The sequence below is a fragment of the Pleurodeles waltl genome, chromosome 12 (assembly GCF_031143425.1).
Source record: "Pleurodeles waltl isolate 20211129_DDA chromosome 12, aPleWal1.hap1.20221129, whole genome shotgun sequence".
Lineage (NCBI taxonomy): Eukaryota > Metazoa > Chordata > Amphibia > Caudata > Salamandridae > Pleurodeles > Pleurodeles waltl.
In genome coordinates, this window is record NC_090451.1 from 116,999,776 (window position 1) to 117,005,041 (window position 5,266).

The 5,266-nt window shown below is 43.3% G+C and overlaps 1 non-coding gene across 1 annotated transcript; it reads left to right on the plus strand.

Moving 5' to 3' along the window:
• The first annotated feature begins 3,098 nt into the window (after window positions 1-3,098).
• TRNAI-AAU (transfer RNA isoleucine (anticodon AAU)) lies at window positions 3,099-3,172 on the plus strand. The gene has a single exon. It is a non-coding gene; the product is annotated as a tRNA-Ile (tRNA).
• The last annotated feature ends 2,094 nt before the right edge of the window (window positions 3,173-5,266 follow it).

Sequence of the window (5,266 nt, forward strand, 5' to 3'; positions counted from 1 at the left end):
ATTGAGCAAAAGACAGGACCTGGGGAGTTAGACTACTTCAATGCAAATTTACGCCGCAGATGAGCATGACAACTGACCCTTGTCCAGTGGTGCTGAAACAATTTTCAGTGTGGGGGTGCTGCCATCAAAGGGCTTCAGAAAATCCAGGAATCATACAAAGAACAAGTCCTGCAGAATGAGCCACGCACATTCAGAAAGAGTTGTGATGCGTTGGTTACTTATTGGTAATCTTCATTAGCCTTAGTCCATTGCGTCCTTGTGACAGTCATTACAAAGTAAAGTGATGTCACCCTCTAAGAGGAAGAAAGAACAGGAGGATTCTTAAATGCTAGCGCCATGCACCCAACCTGGGTGCCAAGCCCTTGCCAAAGGACTGATGGGAAGGTGGGCAGGATGTAATGTTTGTGACAAGGACAAGATGGACTTAGGGTAATGCAGAGTTCAAAACATTGGTACTCAAATGCAAAACAGAAAATGTATTAAGCGATAATGCTTCACAAATGTATGCATTGAGGCCCAAGTAACCACCCTAGGAATTTCCTAGATTGTTACTCACTGGAATTCAACCCAGGAGGTGGCCATTCCTCTCGTAGACCATCCCTGACCTGGAAGATTTTCTAAAAAGCCTTGCAAAGCCAGAAAAATTGACAACTTAATCCACCTACTCAGAGTCATAAAAGTCACCTTCTTGTCTTTTCCAGGCTGTCCAAAAGTCACAAACAAGGAGTCGGTTTTCCTGAACTGCAGAGGCCTGGTGACATAAATGAAAAGAGCTCTTTAAACATCAAGTGTATTCAACAAATGTTCTTCCGGAGAGGAAGGAGAGGGAATGAAGAAAGGAAGAATTATTTCCTAAGATCTATCAAAAATAGACTTAACCTTTGCAGCAAAGGTAGGGCTAGGCCTTAAAGTTACCCCATCTTCCAAAGTATCAAATGAAGAGAGGACAGCGTTTTAAGGCTCCCAGCTCCCCAATTGTTCTCAGCAAGGTGATAGCAAATAGGAAGATAACTTTATAGGAGACAATCTTTAATTGTACAGTATCCAGATCCTCAAAGAGATAAAATTGCAAAGCCTATAAAAGAGTAGGAAGATTCTGAGTTGGAGAAAAGGGATTTTTCATTGTTCTTACCATTGACAAAAGATCATAACAGTCTAGACACCAAAGAGTGTAACATCGATGAAAGTTCAGAAAAGTCCCTAAAAGCCTTTATCGCAAACCAATGAGCTTTCAGAGTGGAAAGAGATTCAAGTGAAACCCATTCAGAAGAAAATGCAAAATAGCAGACAAACTACAGGTAGGTGCCAAAAGATCATGAGCAGAACATCACGTCTGAAAGGACTTCCAGTTCTTTGAGTAAGACTTCGAAGTAGAAGGCCTGCTGGAGTGCTGAATTAACTCCACTAAGGAAGAGGAAAGACCCTTTGCTAGCAGTCCAGACTTCTCAACCTCCAAAGCGATAGAGTGAGTTGGAGCAAGAAGGTCAGGGACGACGTTCTGAGAAGAGACACACTTGAGCAGTACCCAAGGAGGTAGAAGAGCCAGGGGTTCAGAAGAGGAAACGATGACATCTCTGGCCAATCAGGGCCAACAAGAATCAAGTTCCCTCCCCCTGCTGAGACTTGAAGAGAACCATCTGGATCAATAAAAAGGGGGGGAATGTATAAAGGAGACTTCTCAGCCACTTTATCACCAATACGTCCACTACCTAGGCTCCTTGTTCCGGAAACCTGGATCAGAATCGACAAAGATGAGCATTGTCCTTGTTTGAAAAGAGATCCAGAAAGGGTTTCACAAACTCTCAGCATATCTCTCAAAACAACGACCTGGATAACGTCAACTCCAGCAAATTTGGAAACCTCCAGCTGTCTGCCATCACATTGTCGGTGCCCTTGATGTGTACTGCCGACGTATACAACAGGTTGATCTCTGCCCAATAGCCCAATTGTTCTGCTATTGCATTGAGGGATTTTGAATGCATGCTTCACTGCTGGTTAATGTAAAAGACCGCTACCTTATTCTCTGTCTTTACTAGCACATTTTTCTGAGACAGATGATGATGGGAAAACTTCAAAGCCCTGAAGCTTACCATCAACTCCATCTACTTCCATGACCTCCGACTCTCTAGGAAAGACCACTTGAATCGACAGGATCAGTCCAACACAGTAGATCTCCAGCCAGGTTTGCTGGCATCTGTTGGGAGGAATTCAGGAGGATCCAGGTGTATTAGTGTCCACTTAGACCAGTGGTCTTCAAACTCTTTAATGCCACATCCACCCAAAGGGAAAAAAAAACATTGGTGCCTCCCCTCTGAATTTTCCAGAATTCTTCTATCAAATTGACACTGTTTAAATATGTCTAGACCTATTTAAACATTGCAGTTAAGTTCTGTTACTGTTTTATAAATGCAATCAAATACATGACCCCAAATATACTATTCTTGTCAGGCAGGCCTTACTAACCAATTGCAGCGTCATGCTCTGCTGAGTAAACTGATCTCACGGCAGTGAGGAATGCACAGGCCGGGTGGTGCCCGGTGCACGAAAGCGCGCCTTCTTGTGTTGTACGTCTCTTTGCGCAAATGCAAACTCAAATTTCCTGCACTGTGGTCGGCAGGAGAGACATGGGAAGGTGCAGTAGGGAAGGCTTGAGCAACAAACCGTTGGCTATGTTTTGTTGTTACTTTGTTGACATGAGCTAGAGTAATTTAAAGCAGAAGGAACGGCCAGACCTAAAAACAAATCTCTTACCTCCAACGCCGAATAACCACTATAATTAGAATATCTCAAAAGCAGCTGGCCTTGTAAACTTAATGAGCAAGCAAGCCGATGCATTTTGGGTTTTGTTGTAAAAGAATAGAAATCCTATCCATCCTTTCCTTTTCTTCAGGCAACAACCAATGTTACAAAGATATCACAGCACACAGAGAGATTGACTGAAAGAAGAGGCGCTGAGGCTGGCGTGCAGCACTCAACAGCTCTTGTTATTGCAATCCAGACAGGGGACGGAAGGAGAAAAGTATGAAGGAATTGCGATAGTGAGACCGACTCTTCTGTGTATCTGCATGTCATGGAAAAAGGATTACTCAGTCATTCATGGCCGGTTAGCTCAGTTGGTTAGAGCGTGGTGCTAATAACGCCAAGGTCGCTGGTTCGATCCCCGTACGGGTCAAGTTAAGTTATTTCTCTCAAGTAAACTCTTTTTTTCTCATTTAATCAAACGCTTGTAAATACATACACTCTGTTGCTCCAGTACACGTTCACTTTCCATTAGTCCTTCTTTTGCCACTTCTGACCAAAGCTGAAGCTGGCAGCGCCAGTAGAACAACAGAAGTGCAATAGATTGTCTCTCGAAGATGGAGACACTGGCTCAGACTATGTCCCGTGAGAGGTGGAGGGAGACCAAGAGCTGATTATTAGATGCGTGGGGATAAGAGGAACATAACTCAGGTGAACAGATTCTGGATAGTCATGCTATAGCTAGGATCAGCAACGTTACAGGGGAAAGGATAGGAAAATAATTAGGTCACAGAAGTATAGAAGTGGCTACAAGGGGGCGTGTCTCTTAACAGGGCCGAAAGATACACTGAAGGCGAAGGTGAAGTGAAAGAAGAAAGAAAGATCAAAGGAAATCAACAGTGATTGAGAGAAAACTCACACAGGCAAATTGAGCAAAAGACAGGACCTGGGGAGTTAGACTACTTCAATGCAAATTTACGCCGCAGATGAGCATGACAACTGACCCTTGTCCAGTGGTGCTGAAACAATTTTCAGTGTGAGGGTGCTGCCATCAAAGGGCTTCTGAAAATCCAGGAATCATACAAAGAACCAGTCCTGCAGAATGAGCCACGCACATTCAGAAAGAGTGGTGATGCGTTGGTTACTTATTGGTAATCTTCATTAGCCTTAGTCCATTGCGTCCTTGTGACAGTCATTACAAAGTAAAGTGATGTCACCCTCCAAGAGGAAGAAAGGACAGGAGGATTCTTAAATGCTAGCGCCATGCACCCAACCTGGGTGCCAAGCCCTTGTCAAAGGACTGATGGGAAGGTGGGCAGGATGTAATGTTTGTGACAAGGACAAGATGGACTTAGGGTAATGAAGAGTTCAAAACATTGGTACTCAAATGCAAAACAGAAAATGTATTAAGCGATAATGCTTCACAAATGTATGCATTGAGGCCCTAGTAACCACCCTAGGATTTTCCTAGATTGTTACTCACTGGAATTCAACCCAGGAGGTGGCCATTCCTCTCGTAGACCATCCCTGACCTGGAAGATTTTCTAAAAAGCCTTGCAAAACCAGAAAAATTGACAACTTAATCGACCTACTCAGAGTCATAAAAGTCACCTTCTTGTCTTTTCCAGGCTGTCCAAAAGTCACAAACAAGGAGTCGGTTTTCCTGAACTGCAGAGGCCTGGTGACATAAATGAAAAGAGCTCTTTAAACATCAAGTGTATTCAACAAATGTTCTTCCGGAGAGGAAGGAGAGGGAATGAAAGAAGGAAGAATTATTTCCTAAGATCTATCAAAAATAGACTTAACCTTTGCAGCAAAGGTAGGGCTAGGCCTTAAAGTTACCCCATCTTCCAAAGTATCAAATGAAGAGAGGACAGCATTTTAAGGCTCCCAGCTCCCCAATTGTTCTCAGCAAGGTGATAGCAAATAGGAAAATAACTTTATAGGAGACAATCTTTAATTGTACAGTATCCAGATCCTCAAAGAGATAAAATTGCAAAGCCTATAAAAGAGTAGGAAGATTCTGAGTTGGAGAAAAGGGATTTTTCATTGTTCTTACCATTGACAAAAGATCATAACAGTCTAGACACCAAAAGTGTAACATCGATGAAAGTTCAGAAAAGTCCCTAAAAGCCTTTATCGCAAACCAATGAGCTTTCAGAGTGGAAAGAGATTCAAGTGAAACCCATTCAGAAGAAAATGCAAAATAGCAGACAAACAACAGGTAGCTGCCAAAAGATCATGAGCAGAACATCACGTCTGAAAGGATTTCCAGTTCTTTGAGTAAGACTTCGAAGTAGAAGGCCTGCTGGAGTGCTGAAGTAACTCCACTAAGGAAGAGGAAAGACCCTTTGCTAGCAGTCCAGACTTCTCAACCTCCAAAGCGATAGAGTGAGTTGGAGCAAGAAGGTCAGGGACGACGTTCTGAGAAGAGACACACATGAGCAGTACCCAAGGAGGTAGAAGAGCCAGGGGTTCAGAAGAGGAAACCATGACATCTCTGGCCAATCAGGGTCAACAAGAATCA